Source organism: Dreissena polymorpha, chromosome 4, assembly GCF_020536995.1.
Source record: "Dreissena polymorpha isolate Duluth1 chromosome 4, UMN_Dpol_1.0, whole genome shotgun sequence".
Classification (NCBI taxonomy): domain Eukaryota; kingdom Metazoa; phylum Mollusca; class Bivalvia; order Myida; family Dreissenidae; genus Dreissena; species Dreissena polymorpha.
In genome coordinates, this window is record NC_068358.1 from 35,384,924 (window position 1) to 35,402,136 (window position 17,213).

The 17,213-nt window shown below is 33.6% G+C and overlaps 1 protein-coding gene across 3 annotated transcripts in view; it reads left to right on the forward strand.

Moving 5' to 3' along the window:
- The window catches only part of LOC127879787 (uncharacterized), a 43,929-nt gene that overhangs the window by 206 nt on the left and 26,510 nt on the right, over positions 1-17,213 (forward strand). For all 3 annotated transcript variants that reach the window (XM_052426839.1, XM_052426841.1, XM_052426842.1), the window contains exon 1: positions 1-387. This exon is cut by the window's left edge and continues 206 nt beyond it. The gene's annotated coding sequence lies outside the window, so the exon portion shown is untranslated. The remainder of the gene's footprint in view (positions 388-17,213) is intronic.

The window sequence follows — 17,213 nt, forward strand, 5'->3', positions numbered from 1 at the left end:
TTTAAAGTGATGTAAATAAACTGCGATACGTAGATTAATTTTTATAAAGTGGGACGGACTTAGACGGGTTATATCAAGTTTATAAATTTAAAATAAGTTGTTTGTGATGTGCATTGAAATCCGGGACTAAAAGTGACTGTATGCTGAGTTAAAGATAAAATGAAAATATTTTTAGAGACATGTGCTTCATGAGAACTACAGACTTTATATTTGATTTACGATAAAGCTTCTTACCTGAGTTAGTTTAATCAAAGTTGAAACTAAAATAACTTGTATTCAGCTATTTGCATACAAGTGATTAATAATTATGAAATTGAAATTAGTGCGATAATCAAGCGATTGGATACGTGCGTTTGTTTAAATGAGCGGATTATTTTCGTACACCGAGTAAGTTTTTAACAATCTTTATTTATACATCTGAAATAGTTGTCTTGTTTGATAACTTTATGTAGTCGTAAATGCAAATTTATTTGATAAAGAATGTGCATTATTATAGTTTTTGTAAATATTTTTAATTATTTCTATATTTTTAAAATCTGTTATGATGGTCATCACGAGGTGTCAAGCAAAAGTATCCGTTAGAGTATATTCATAAAGTAAGCATTACTTAAATAATAAATATACTACTATTGTGAATATTAATGATACTACTACTAAAAATAACAATAATAGTATTAAAAATATCATCGTACAAATAATCGCAATAAAAATGAAAATAACAATAATATAAAATAAGAGGTATATAATTCAGTGATATTTAGCTGCTATTTTTGTTGCTGCTGATGCTGAGATGATGATGATGATGATGATGATGATGATGATGATGATGATGATGATGATGGTGATGATGATGATGATGATGATGATGATGATGATGATGATGATGATGATTGTGCTGACGATTTTGTGGCGATGTAAACTGCCAAAACAACAAAAGCTTACGAATATTTAAATTGGTGCATAATCAACAAAGTTATTGTTACAGACAAATATGTATGAATATTGCTAAGATGCCAATATTCAGCCTTTGGTGAGCTTCATTAATTCAAATCACAATGGTTCGGGGAAGAAATATCAATGAGTATACAGCCGACATCGCTTGTCTGGATCTGAGTTGGTCGATCTTGTTTGTTGGGGATATGAAAAGTGTAATTAAGATATGACACACTATTCGGAGTGTTAATGACATAACACTGTTATGTCCAGGATTTTTTATTTTAAGGAGTATTATATCTACTATGAATATGAGAATGATACGTGTCATTATGTAGTTCTCTTTTTAGTCTATGTACCAAAATCGCTATAAAATGAAGTAATTGAACATAATGTTTAATGAATCTCGAACAATTGGCGAATTGAAACATCTTTTTTTCAAAGCGACATTGCTTTGACCACGCTATCCAATATCTTCAGCAATACCCCACAAAAACTGCCAACAAAAACGCATATCAATAACAAATATCAATTCACAACGCTATCAAGAGTAATACAGCAAAGATATACTTGTTGCATAATGCGTTAACAATATATTGATATGAAGGTATTAAAACATTTACATATTTCATACTCTACATACACGAATAAAGGAAATGATTTCCCGATTAAATTTTATAAAACATGACATCTTAAAGCATGTAAAGAAATGTGTATCCCGATATAAAAGTCCTCTTTATGTGTTGAGACTTCGGAATATGAACTACGTGTCAAACGGTCAAAACTTTCAAGTCATATTTGATAAAATATCTTAATCCTGACTTACATGTTTTGAAGACGTTTTAACCTTTTTTACGATAAACCATCCACTCCTCCATGATTTTATTATCATTTATTCGGATTATCGTTGACACACACGCGCATGGGAGCTTACACCCATACCAGAGGTGACTGCGGGTTGCATATATGGTGGTGAGGCGAAACGAAGTATTTAATCCCTGTCCTGCACGGCTCGAGTGACTTATTTAAAGGGGCCTTTTCACAGATTTTGGCATTTTTTTTAACTTATTCATTAAATGCTTTATATTGATAAATGTAAACATTGGATCGTAAAAGCTCCAGTAAAAAATCAAGAAAAAAATTAAAAAAAGGAAAAGAACATTGCCCGGAGCAGGTTTCGAACCAGTGACCCCTGGAGTCCTGCCAGAGTCCTGAAGTAAAAACGCTTTAGCCTACTGAGCTATTCCGCCGAGTACACATTTGTGACGTATTTTATACCTTATATCTTCGTAGTTTCACAAAATTTAACGACAAAAACAGAACTCTCCAAATTATTCAATCGTTTCGCGTTGCAAGCGCTTTATAATTTTTAGGTTTTAAAATCGTCAAAAGATGCATATAATGGCTATATTAGAGCATGGTTAATGTTCAGTATTACTGTTTCCTCACACATATCATAACTAAAACGAAAACTTACGAATCTGAAACAACTTTTTTCAATTATATCAATTTACCAAAGCGTGAAAAGATCCCTTTAACTCCCTAAACCATAAAGCTTTGAAACACGCTAATTTCAGAATAGCGGAACTACTCATATGTCTAATATGTGGTGAAATAATTCGAATTGTATCGTTGTTGGAAAAGATAACGACGAATTGAACTTTTTATTTACGGTAATCGCAAATGCCACAGTTTATCTGAAGCAGTCAAACTGATTTACTTTGGTATGTCATAAGATTTGTAAGATTGTAGGCGCATTCTTAAAGTTGCCTTTCTTATGTTTGTTTTTTTAATTTTGAAAATGTAATATCAGTTACTTTAAAATAATAAACGCTAACCATGTTCTACACGATTGATCTCAGCTATGCCAGTATGCCTGCACCAGTAGTCTTCTTTTAACGAGCCTCGCTCTGAGAAAACCGGGTTTAAATCATGTGCGTAAACTATCATTCCACATTAGCCTTTGCAGTCTGTGCATGATTATCACGGAGGTAACTTTCCGCTTTAACGGGATTTTTCACTTACAAGAAGCATCTTCTAAACACAAATCCAGTCTCGATGGGCACAAATCAAGTCTCTGAGGGAAGTGTCTGCGGACTGCGCTGGTTACTATGGTACACGACTTATCGCACATGCATTAAGCACCCTTTTCCCTGAGCGAAGTGCATTATTTATAAATAAATGGTTATCATAAATGTAAGAATTTTCAATTTGTTGGAATACGAAGCCTAGCGCTAAGGAAGATTTTACGGGCTTCCTACTATGTTTCAAGGTGGTTATTACAGATTGGTAAACTATAAATTGAAAAAAAACGATATTCATCATATTAAAAAAAGAATGTTACTTTTATATTAAGCAAGGTCATACCACTTATAAGAAAACTTGTACAACTATTTGATCGATTACAAATACCTTATAACGTTTACGAATTTCTAACAGCGTTTGTTAGTAAATGAGATTAATGCGATTTAAAATATGGGAATATATGTGAGCAAGTCCCTTTAAATTTCATGTCGCAACGATGACTGTACTTAGTGTTAAATGGACGTGCTAACATATTAAATAAGTAAATTGAACGAATGTTTTTTGAAGCTTTTCAAAACACTAAACGACAGATTGCTGTAAAACTGTTACACCGAATGTCGCGATGTAATAATATTGATGCCCGAAAGGTGCAAGTCACTTGTAATGATACAGGCGCTCGGTTCGAATCCCGCGGGAGCTTTAGCTGTCCTATTTTATCATTGAAATGCTGTCATGTTTAGTGAAGTGCCTATAACGGGGCTAATAAAGTTTTGCAACCCTTCAGATACTCGCCAATTGCGGCCACTCGACCGTACGCTTAATGTCGACTCAGTAATGACACTCTACATAAGTGCAGCGATACTACCCTGGTTAAAAAGCTAATTGACAATGAGAGTTCCCGATGCATAAAATTGATAAAAAACGATCTCGTATTAATTTTGTATCGTTTTAATAATGAGATTGTTGACTCAGACTCGTCTGACTGTTTACTCAGGTGACCTAGAAAATGGAAAGGGAGTTTTTTTCAATTACGAATCCATTTTCCGAACTGCAGGTCACTTTCCCATACAACTGAAGTGTTTGTTAAATGTTCTCTGTATTGAAATGAAGCAATTAACAAGCGTAGTTAAGTAGATTATTTTTTTATATTAGAGCACCAATCCATGACACAGATTGGCGCTTCATAATCTTTACATGTAATACAATTAAATAATTACAACAAAGTACTTTTCTGTTTCATGTCGATCTTAGTTACGCCAGGTTGGAATCTAAACATGTATTTCTTGGTTTCAAATGTTTTGGTGCGAATATATAGCCATTTACCTTTTCTGTCTATAAGATAAGTTGAACAATGTACATTTTAGAATGTATATTATGTTATATAATGTTATTTTAGAATTGCTACAGTGCTTTGAATGTGCGTCAAAACGTTCATAATTCCGATGTTATTAGGAGAATGTAATTCTCAACAAATCGCACAATTATTCGTCTATCTATTTTAAGTTGTATGAACAAAACAGATATCCGTTTTCGCGGTGCAGATTGTGTTTTTAACGAGAAAAAAACTCAATATTTAGTTAGTTTGGAACTTACTTATGTATCTGCATTAAATTTTTATTCTTTTATAAATGCTTAATGTTTTATGCTTATGGATACAATAATTTTTTTAAATACAGTCTCACGTTCCAATTTTAACGAGGCCTACGAGCGTATTCAGATCTGTTCCGAATGTTCGTTTTTGGTGAGTTATGAAGCCATCAACATACTTTTTCAGTTGAACAATATTATGAACAAATACACACACAGCGTTTCTATTTAGATTGCTTTAGTCGATTGCGAGACAAAAACTTATCGTAACGGAAAAATATTCAAGGTATTGCTATTCTCCGCTTGAAGTCGCATCCTGACTTGTAAACGTGCCAATTTGAACAATCACAAACGATATTTCAAAGCCATAAATATGCGAAAATATAGATGAATGATATCGTAGCTGTCTAAGAGTATCTGGAATTACTCGAGCTGCACAGCGACTATATGTGTTCTCATGAAAGTGCCTCGAGTGAGCCGTAAATTGATGTGCGTTTGAGTAAACACAATTGTATCCGAATAATAAATTGGGTTTATTTGCAAGTCTGTTTGATGTGGCGCATTGGCTCAGGACATCTTATTGTCATGTATAATGATTATGTTAGTAACATCATAAGGGTTAGTCTGTTATTCAGAAGGAATGTTTTCTTTTTATATTCAGAACAAAGGTCTTCGGTGCTTGGCAATCAATCAGTCAGAGTGGGTTCGTGTCGAATGAAGCTCTGTATCATAGCGACACATTTATTGACGTAACAGTTAATATACACTAAACGTTTACACATAGGCTGAGTTTCTGATCACAAGACACGTTAATGAGAAAGCTAGGTAGATAATCAAACGAATATTTAATCAAAAAGTCAAATGCACATCATGTTTATACTTTTAAAATATACATATACTTATTACCAGGGAGATTTTACAATTTCGACATATTATCACTTCGTTAAAACAAGGAGAGCGCAGGCAAACATTCCTTTTACACATTTATTCGAAAGTATTACTTTTGAATACAAAATTCGACACGCCTAAATTTTTATAACGTATATAACTGATTCTGTTTAAATAATCAAATCAGTCATATAACCATCTTCATATAAAAGTCCCATACGTTCAGAAATCCAACGGGTTTTTCAGTTAGCGCATTGGTAGGTGCATGTGCTTCTTACCTAGGCTACCCGAGGTCAATCCCCGATCCATGAAGCATGGTGATTTGTGTTAGTTGGCACCAATCGAACAGGTGAGGTTTCCGTCGGGAACCATGCGGCTTCAACCCCAAATACAAGACCACACCTAAATTAAAATCTTTCATTACAACTAAAAATCTCGAAATTGCATCTATTATTAAAATGCGTCCCAAACTTCGTGAGTCTAATAAGCGAATAAGATAGGAGAGCCGAGCCATAATCCGGGTCCGCACATAATGCATCATCGGGCGCAAAAGGACATCATAAACTTCAGAATACACACAGAAACAAACCCATGCAATTCATGGTCTTCAAAACGCTCAGATGTAACTATTACTGTCTGAAAGCCTCTGGGGACATGTGCACGTTCATTCATGAATACGACCATCAGCAATTATACTGAGGAATCAATTGGACCTTAAATAATTCAACACCCCGATATTAGCAGCGTGCCAATATAATGTCGAATACATATCTTATTATAGACTGGAAGTACCTTACATCTCAAATATTTACAACGCAAAAGAGAGAAAACTTTGTGGGAAAACTTCCTTATTTGACACTAATAAACGTTTGCAAAAACTGTTTTTGACAAATCGATATAATACATTTTTAACATTACATTATTCACTGACTCGAATGGGCATACATCTTATGATTTATATACTTTTTAAAGCGGTTTACTGTAACATCTGATCATTTGAAACGTACAAAAGCGTATTTAAAGGTGTGTTTTAAAGAGTATTCCTTTTAAGAAATTATATTTTGTCTATACACTTTAACAGCCTTAAGAGAATGTTCCATAGCTCAAAACACTTAGATCTTATATGTGTATATATCTGACAATGATTTATGATAATATATCAAGGGATGCAAATACACGACGTCGGCAAGATACCGACGGTATATTATCTTTCCATATTCCCTTGAGTCATATTCATATTCAAAACATTATCAAGCGTGATTAGTCATTGCTATTCAAAATGCAGATTCCGTGTTATTTTGAAGCAATATCGGGCTTCGCGGTATTTCATTAATAATACTATTGTCGCTATGCTCGGCTTTATTTTGAGGCACGCTTTTGACAATACTATGTGTTGAAATATAATAAATCATTGATATTGTTCGGTAATAATGATATTAATGATATTATCAACAACTAGAACTTGTTAGCGATATTTTTTTCAGCTTCAAAATTCGATTTGTTTTAATATAAAGCAATCTGGACAACATTCATGTAGAAGCAAATTGAGATTATCGTGATATTAATTTCAGCGCGTTTAGGACGGTTGATATTCAATTGTGTCAAACTTGCATGCAACAAGCAGGTTGGGCGCAATTAAACGCATTATGCTATCTGTACCGTTGCTCCGTTTTTGATATTTGTAAAGCAACTGTCGCTCGGGAATTTCTGGAGCAATATGCGTCAGACAGCGGTTGCGAATTACCAGCATTGTGTGTTGTTACTGGCGATTCTGTAGAAACCAATTACTGAAAAGCTATTAAAACATAAGACGAGTCGTTGATTAATTGCAACAAGCTGCTCTGTGATATCAGCTCAATTCGTGGCATTTAGTTGTCCGCAGTCTAACCCAGAATGTACGCTAGATTATATACTCCCAAACCGAAACAATATATTAACTTCTTTGATTCATCTCTAAAAAAGATTGGATTCTCTAATTTGAAGATATATACCCCCTTTATAACTAGAAAAAGGCAAAGGACTGACACGTATATAGTCATAATCGCCATGAAATCATACAAGAAGTATGATGTTGCTATTTGTGTGGGTGTTACCTATGAGACAGGCGATTGGTTATAACACAGAATGATCGATGTAAGTTATGTGGTCAATATTCAGTTACAATGTAGGTAAATCCTGCAATTACTGCATATATAATTGTTATACATGAACTGCTCCCATTTTCCCGACTAAGTGGTAAATAATTCGTCCAGTCATATCGTGAATAAACATTATTAAAGTAGTTAAAGTGCATGTCAAAAACGAGTGGATGAATTGTATATTCCCAATGTAGAGATATTATTTAAGTAGTTTTTTGTTTAAGAAAGTGACCATGCATATTAATCAACTCAATGAAAGATTAAAAAATGATATCAAGACAAGCCCTATGAAATGTTACATATTCACCCATCGTCACCATTCATAATCTGTCTATCATAATACAGTATTCATGGTATTGACTACCTGGATTATTTAATGAATTGTTTGTTAGGCGGAGCGTTATAATAGACCCATGTTAAGGGAACAATAAAGCAAGTGAATAAGTGTCGAACATCACATTTAAACTGGCTTCTAATATAAAATTGTTCATGAACACATGAACTTCGTTCCTCATTAAAAGTTTCCTTAAGTGAAAAGCCTTGTTAAGAATAAATTTTCACGTCAGAAATGGTGATATTTCTGAAGCTTATACTTTACTTCTATCTGAGCCAAAACGCGCATTTATAGTCTAACAATAATATGACCCATTAGCCATGAATTCGATCCATATTTGGTTCTACAATCTTTAACAGTTTGACAAAACATATATTCGTCACGTTCGTCATAGATTAAAAAAGGAATGGATGGATTATAATCAAACAAGCACAATAATACTAAATAATGTTCAATTATATGTACGTTGTTGGATGAGTAAAAAGTGATTGAAAAGCTGTTCATCAACACAGTGAAAATACGTATTCACTAACGTAACGTTTTAAATACACTATCAGTTGTAAGGAGAAAGTTTCTATGGTCCACAATTTGAAACATGCTTATAGCATACATTATTATATTGGTTTTCCAAGTATACTTATTTCAGAGTGTTCGAAGTATACAATTTTTGTAAGTAAACAAGCTAAATGGATTTTCAAAAGTACAACACTTTGTACACAAGTCTTTTTTAACGTTCCAAAATCAGCGTTTCGCATGCCGAACACATTACTCAAAATTTTTATTTGTGTGATAATCATTTGAATTAATAACATCTATTGAAAAAAAAACACATTCATCTTATCAATACGAGATGAATACAGGAGAGTAGAGCACTAATTATTTTGTGCGTGCTTATATTTGTTCTCTTTTTGGGACCATTTAACACGCATTCCCGTCATTCAGTCTTTTAATTTATACTTTTGTTAAGAGGAAGCAAACAAATTATGGAATGCCATAACTGAATATTTTATTAATTGCGTCTTTCTATTACCAAACGCCCATTATTTAATGATGCATTCTTTGCACACTAACGAATGTGTTTACATGTTAGACCCCCTCTTATGCATCATTGTGTTATGTTAATTATAATATTATTCTTTACATGTGATTCAAACACATTTGTAGTTCACCTTTTTTTAATTATAATATTATTCTTTACATGTGATTCGAAAGCATTTTTAGTTCACCTGAGCATACCGTGTTCAGTATGAGATTTTTTGATCGCATTTTGTCCTTTGTTCGTGGTGCGTGTGTCGTCGTGCTTCGTCAACATATGCTTCGCAACCACGCTAGAGGCAACATGTATTGCCCAAACTTCATATACATTTTCAGGACTGTTTGCCTATTAATGAAATCTCGACCAAGATCGCAACTGAATTAAGCGGGATAAAAAAAAACAACATATCAAGGTCAATTTAAAAAAAAACACAACGCTTGTGAACATTCTTCAGTCAGATTTGTTTTCGCAATCTAAATAAAACTTGCTCCGGCCGTCTGTTCCAACTACCCGGCGATTGGGAATTGCTTCGGTCCATTGGGAAATATGGACGCCACGAGGCGTCGAAGTTTCTCTTATGTGGACAAATTTAAAACATTTGTAAATTATATCTTGCTCAAAATATTACAATATTATACATATCTGAGCTTAGTTCGAGAAGGAATGTGGTCTGTTCACAAATATGGCTGCAGGGTGTTTAGGGCAGTTTTCCATATCTATTGTAAGAGCTCTTGAATACTACCGTACCTGCTTTGTTTCTTGAGGTTTCAGAAAAACGCCTAAGGGTCCTTGGCCTTCTTGTGTTTTTCTTTAACATTAAGAATGTTGGCGTTTTGCTTATTAGCAGATTTAATTCCAAAATCTCTGTTCATCACGCATGACTATAACATATGTGTCTTTTGACAGATCAATTGACATGACTATGAAATTCAGGCTAATTAAGCTACCATAAACAATTATTTGGTTATTAAGTGTATGCAAAATATTTACATAGATTGTATACGATTGCCATAAATATAAATACTGTTTTGCTCCCAGTATCGTTTTCCAGCCATTGTTTTGAACACGACAAACAATGAACAATTCTTTATTAAATACTTTAATATGTAACCGAACGTCTATCCCGAGATGTTAATCAGTATTTAAGGAATCAAATAGCTTGCGAACAATATTCCAGTACATAATGTGATATGTAAAGTCGTAAAATTAACCTGCGACCTTGACTTGCTAAGATATTGACGGTAGAAAAGTACCTTACATATCAAAATATCAAATGTTTATTGGATTTTATTTACGGGTAATTTAATAATACAAGAGAGTTGTCTGTTTGGAAGGCGTTTTGTTTGCGGTTATAAGGAACTTTAATGTTATTTCCTCATGGCTAACTGTATATTAATTTTTTATTGTATAGTGTTTCATTGCAATTTAACATAAATATTGTATCGTAAAAAAGAAGCTCAACTTGATAAGAAAATACATAACGTGCTAGACATTTACACAAGGTCGTCAGTCTCATCTGCGACTTTCAAAGCAACATTCTTACTCGCATAATGTTTGGTCGGTGCAGATGTAACACATGTGCGTCTTGTATTTACTGTATACACGCCATTTACGCGTTCCTAACACGTTTACAAAGACAACTGTTTTTTTTTTCTAATTACCTTATCCTTTCGCATTGTGAATTATAGAATTTCATTTTATTGATAAGTATTTTTATTTCAACGTAAATAGTTTTTAACTAACGTTTTGCTTAGTAAAAATTTATTCTCGCCCTTCATACGGTAATACGGTTTTAGTTTTGAACTACTACTTCTTTTAAATCAAAATACAATACACAAATACGCTGCTCTGCATTGTATCCAAATCGCCCACATTGACGTACCTAGCAATGTTAGAAAACCAGTCAATTTTGATCTAGGCAACGCATATATTTATCCGACCAGATGTAATCAAATAGAAATATTACGCAATTTTTACAACCGGTATCCAAACATTATATTCGTATATTATAGGTTACCTTTTTGATAAATGACATTCATGATTGCAAATTTAATATACTTATAGTGCAAAAGACAGCTTGATGTGAACATTTTGTATTTGACATAATGAACAGGCCGCGTTCTTTTAACCGATAACTTAGGTTGACAGAATTTTAATAATATGAAACGAGATGTCGGTTTTAAAATACACCCACGATATTCAGATTTAGATTAAGCTTTGCGTTTAACGTATCATTTAACATGTATTGCTATGTTTTAAATATTGACTTATAACGGTTGTCAGACGTTTAAGGTGTGTTGACTACACACTATTGCACTATGAAACACTGTGTCATTGCTGGTGTTTGAAGATCGAATTTCGGAACAATATTCTATCAAGGGAGAGGAAACATTAGGACGCCTAGATACACACGATAACTCGAGAGTTTTTCTCTGTATTCCCTCGGTCAGATTTCTAGTTATTCCATTTCATCATGCGTGGTTAGTCATTGCAATTCAAAATGCAGATCTCGTCTCAGTTCGTGTTTTCATTACAATGAATGTTTTCGCTATGGTCCTTTTCTTAACCTTTTCAGCGCTGGAACCGAATTTTAAAGGCCTTTGCAAACAGTGTGGATCCAGATGAGACGCCACAGAACGTGGCGTCTCATCAGGATCCAAACTGTTTGCTATTCTGATAGTATTCTTTGAAAAAAAATCGAAGAAAATGCTAATTTTAGAAATTCAGCAGACCACATTTTAGCAGACGACAAATTTCCCAGCATGCAAAGGGTTAATAAGTTATAGTTTCACACAGCTTCAATTTCAAATTTAATTTTCCATTTAAGTAATTAAAATCGTAATAATTCAATATTAATCTTTAACTGCGAGAATTTGTTGGAAATCATATTTAGCCAGCTGCAAGAATGGATTTGTCTTCTAAAGAACCAATCCTATTTAGATCATAGTAGAAAACATAATAAGCAACTTAAAGGGTAGGTTGCAGTCTGCACCATACATTTCCTTCAAGGTTCCTTATGGAGTTATCCCAATACGGTAGTTATGTGCAATTATCTGAAACATTTAACGTGTTTCTTTTGTGCAAGTTAGTAACATTTTGAAACTATATTAGACGCATGTAATATACAAACACAACTTTTGAATCTTAGAAAGGGTTTATAGCGGTCAACGATTGAACCTCGACACTGGTCAATTGGAGAAACGAATTGTTTGTTTCTGGATTCATGTAATGAGGAATACAATTGCCATCGAAATAAAGCTAACATGAAATGTGCTTTGAAGATTAAATTGATTTCATAATGCATTACCCAAAATAGTGCCATTTCTCCCGCGATTATAACCAGATCGTTTTCCATTGATCACGCATACAAAGAGAACGTGAAATGCACGCCGAAGCTTTATTTCTGTCATCGCATGTGGCTGGTGGATGATAACGTATCTAAAATGCAGTTTTCAAGATACAGGTTTGGGCGCAATAAAACACATTCGGTCATCATTTACTTTGCCGTGTTTCTGTCATGGTAAACAACTGTCGCTCGGGAGTTTCCTGAAGCGATTTGTCTCAGACAGCGGTTGCAAATTATCAGCAATGTGTGTGCAAATACTAGTTGGTCTGTAGCAACCAATTACTTTAAGGCTCTTTAAACAAACGATGGGTCATTGATTTTTTTGAAACACTGGTCTCTACTGGTATTGCCTTAAAATTGAACTGCTGTTATTGTCACAAAAATGAATATATGCTGAGCGGTTAGTCTGTTATATAAATAATAACCAGAATCTTGCGGGTTATTTTACGAAAAGAAAGTCATGTTAAATTCATAAATACTAACCAGCCACTTTTAATGCGCCGAGCAACATTAAAGTCCCCTATGAAAACGTGGTGATAACATATATTTGAATTTGGCCTGCCTACGGTAAGTTCTCGGTCTGTGTCGGTAGGTCGGTCGGTCTTCTGACCTATCGTTTCTACACGATATATAGAGAACCATTTGGCTTACAATCATGCAAATGTATGATGAATGAAATGAAAATACGCTTACTGAAATTGAAGTCGACAGATCGGAGGTCAAGGTCACAAAGGTAACACAGGTCTGTCAATATAAATCAATTTCTTGTGAATGCTTTAAAGTAAGAAAATCAATATTGGTACATTTGTTACTTCTGAGAAAGAACAACAAAGCATTACGATTTGAAATAACTAGGTGAAAGGTAAATGTAAACGGGGCTTGTAACATACAATTTGTTTCCGCACAGTACCTAGAAAATTCTTAGGGTTCCTTTAATAAGTATGCTGGTTATTCTTGACAAAGGAAGACTCTTATGATTTTCAAATCAATGGATCTAGTATAAAGGTTAAAGGTACGGCTTTGCTGCCAGGAGGGAGGCTTATATGTTCTACCAAAACGTCTTGTTATGATAATGCTTCCATTTGTTATGAATGCAGACAATTTATCTCGCTCTCCCGTCATTCGTTTATCTAAATTATACAAATGCTAAAAGCAAGCAAACGTAGATTCGAATGCATTATCTGAATTTTTAATGACTTCTGTCTAAACAATTAAAAAAAGCCCATTATATAATAATGAAAACCACGCAATATGACAAATACTCTTGGCGTATTAAATTCAATATGCTCTTAAAAGGCTATTATTAAATAGGGAATTATGTATTTAAATAAATAATGGCATACGCATAAATCAAGTTCATTTGTTTAAACTGTTGAATTGATAAAAGTTCTACATTAAGATATTATGACAATGGGATTATGCTGTTTCAAATTCAAAATCTTTGTCTTAAACAATAACCACGCATGATTGTTTCTTATTATTAAATTAATTCTGCATCGTTAAGTTCAATAAATCCATGTTTGGCATCATGACATTTTATAAGCTAACCGTTATTTCAAATAGTGTCATAGTTCAAGTGTCGGTTTTCTGTCATTGTGTAAACAGGAGGCATATAATACACGAAGCTTATTTAAATACTTTAAACCGTGCCCGAATATGTAACCCAAAGACCTTAATACATATTAAAGTAATCCAATAATTTGCGAACAAAAACCTAAAATGAAATGCAATACACATTCTCGTTAATAGAACATGCAAACTGTATTTATATCAAACTCTATTTATAAAACACTGATTGCGATTCGAAGGGCATTTTTTATTTATTTTATTTATGAGATTCTAGCCGTTATCGACGGAGTTAAACGGTTGTTAAATGTATCATATTAAATTGGACTAGTCGTCAAAGACAATGGGCTGCAGGGGCGTAGATGACCTCCAAACATTGGGGAGGCGGACGCAAGGTCCCGGCTCTGAACAGAATAAAATTGTTAATGTAATAAATGTTGTGATAAATATTAATGGCAATAATAAAAAACCAACATTATTAAACAATAATACTAGTTTTATTTATATGTATTGTTTTTATTCTAAATTCCGTTTGTATTTAGATCGACGTTAGGTTCATAAAAGGTAAGAACGGTCGCAAATTAAAATGTAATACTAATATACATACCTCATCGTAGTGGAGCCATGTGAACGAATCAAACCAACTAGATTGGAATGAACGCTGTTTTGACTTTTTCTCTCCGAATGTACGTACGCTTAAGAAAAGCAAAATTTCGAGGCTGATTAGGAATACTCATTTTGAACATTAAACAATAACATATATGATATTGTTTCAATGATTTCTAATCAAATAATAACTGTTATACTTAGAGAACAAAATTATTTTCAATCAAATTAATTTTTTTCACGCATATATTTACTCAAAATTGTTTTAATCGGCAGTTTCCTTTGAATTAAAGCGATCAACTAAAATTAAAAGAAAAGTATGTCCTTAATCAAAACACCCACAGTGTAATCACGGAAAAGAACAATAAAACAATTAACGCAATGACATTAACCTGGGCCCCTGGTTTATGACACCTAACAAGGGATATTGACACATCACTATTGGCAACCTTGGAGCAGACGGAGAGGGGACACATTGCTTCTGCACTGACGGCGCGTGATTACAAAAGTACTGGTTTTGGGGCGGCGATTTGGGGGAATTTACATTTTATTTATATAACGACGACTAGCCGAAATATTGGTGAGGCGGCCGCCTTCCCTGCCTCCATATTACCTACGCCCCTGGGCTGAATTTGAATCAATTACGACTTAAAGATAATCTATGCATGTGTTAACTCGCTCGTGAACAAAAAAAAGAATTTGAAAAATAGGACGACTTGTTAAATTCCCTTAATGTTAAAATGACTCATGTAAGAATTTCATGAATATTTATATTCTAACGAAGGTGAGCGCATTTCAGGTTTATTACCCAGTATAAGATTCGCAAGTAACGGAAGTTCAAATGCCATTTTTTACATTTAGTGAATTATCAAGTTACTGATGCAGTAAAAACTAAAAAAAAAATGACCTGGTAAATATGCCTACATCCTTTCGAAATTTCTCTTATTGAACCACATGCTACATGGCGCTATTTACCTCTTTAAATCTCATATTGTAGCTATAGGATACGTATTTGCCTTAAGTTCAAATTAAATAATGCAATTGTTGTATTGACAACTATTCTAAAATAAAAACTTACACAGGAAGTCTGAGAAGTCGAAACTTTAAATATGGCTCGTTACTTGTCATCTCCTGTTTCTGTACACTTCGGTTTTAACAGTATTATCTGGTGTTTGCTATTCAATAAACTAATGTTTTCTTACCATTTTAATCTCAATAATTGTAGCCTGCCACATCTATAAATCACCGTAGATGTGTTACACATTTAATGTCAACCGTTGTGATGTAACTACAAATGAAATAGTGTTATCTTTAATTTAATTTGTATTTTATTATTTTATTCTCAGCGATGACTGATTGAATGCACTAGGAAACGTTTTACTATATGTAACATAAAGAACGGACCTTTCTGTGTACTCACGCATCCAACATCCCATACATAAGGATGTAGCTGATCCGCATGTGACAGCTGATCAAGAGGTATTCTGCCTAACATCTTTGATAAAAGTGATGATGTTTGATGTATTATGAAATTGGCTTACATCGGCGCTTAATGATGTCGTTTAAATTGACAATGTAAAACATGATTTCCAAATAAAGGCAATAACTTGCTCATATTGTTATAAAGTTAATTAGCAGAAAATTTGTCATTTTTTCTTTGTAGTAACAATTTGCACGATTCTCATTTCCATATTTAATATTCCGAACGAGGTATAAGTATATATTTATGCAAAGTTTTATCACAGTATCATAATTATTCATGTTCAATTCAATGAACAAAATTGTTTTGTTGCTATTTTAAGTAACATTAACACTGACCACCCAATATGCACGTTCGGACAGTTTGGAAACTATGTTTTAGTTTAGAGTAAGTGAACATTGATATCAAATCAGGACATTGATTGCTTCCCAGATACAAACCCAAGTGATTTCTATCACAGGCAGCAGTATCATAAATTTGCACCCCCCCGCTAGACCCTACCTTCCCCCCCCCCCCCCCCGAGTTTACCCCAGGGGTTCCAGATTGTTAAATGTACACCTATTGTGTATGGTTTTACTTTTCAACAACGAATATTGACAAAAATACATAGTTTGAAAAAATAATCTGTTGTATAGGTATTATATATACACAAGGTATGAAACGCACTATATGCCTATTGCTGAAAGATTGTGGAACACTGGACGTGGCCTTTTTCATCCAAAACACACATGTTACCATGCAGTTGCCGACAAAATGCAACTGGATTCGTTAAACGACAGTAAAAGCAACGTGATTAACACAACTAACCGATCTCCTTGCTCGGCTAATACCTTTAATATTCAATTAAATACTTTATAAGTGATTTCTATTGTGTAAGAGAGTCTTGAGTTACGCGAGACGCATGACTATATAGTGGAAAAACATATCTCATTGTCGTATTTTTCTTTTTCATCTAACCTCTTTTATTGTACACTTGGAGACTTTTTTAATCGCATCACGTATTCAAATCAATATAGCTCCTTTATTTTTAAACGGATTTTGTTGAAATTTGGACTCAGACGTAATTCAACACAGATCTAATAATCCAAGTAAATTTAATTGAAATCGATCAACAATAAAATATCAAACATAACAAATTAAAACAATCATTGAAAAAGTACAATTCGCAAATCATACATCGTAAAATAATAATTTGAACTGTAAAAGACATTAACTTATACGTTTAATGACCGACCGGCTTGTAACATTGCGCTCATACAAGCCATATTGTTGTT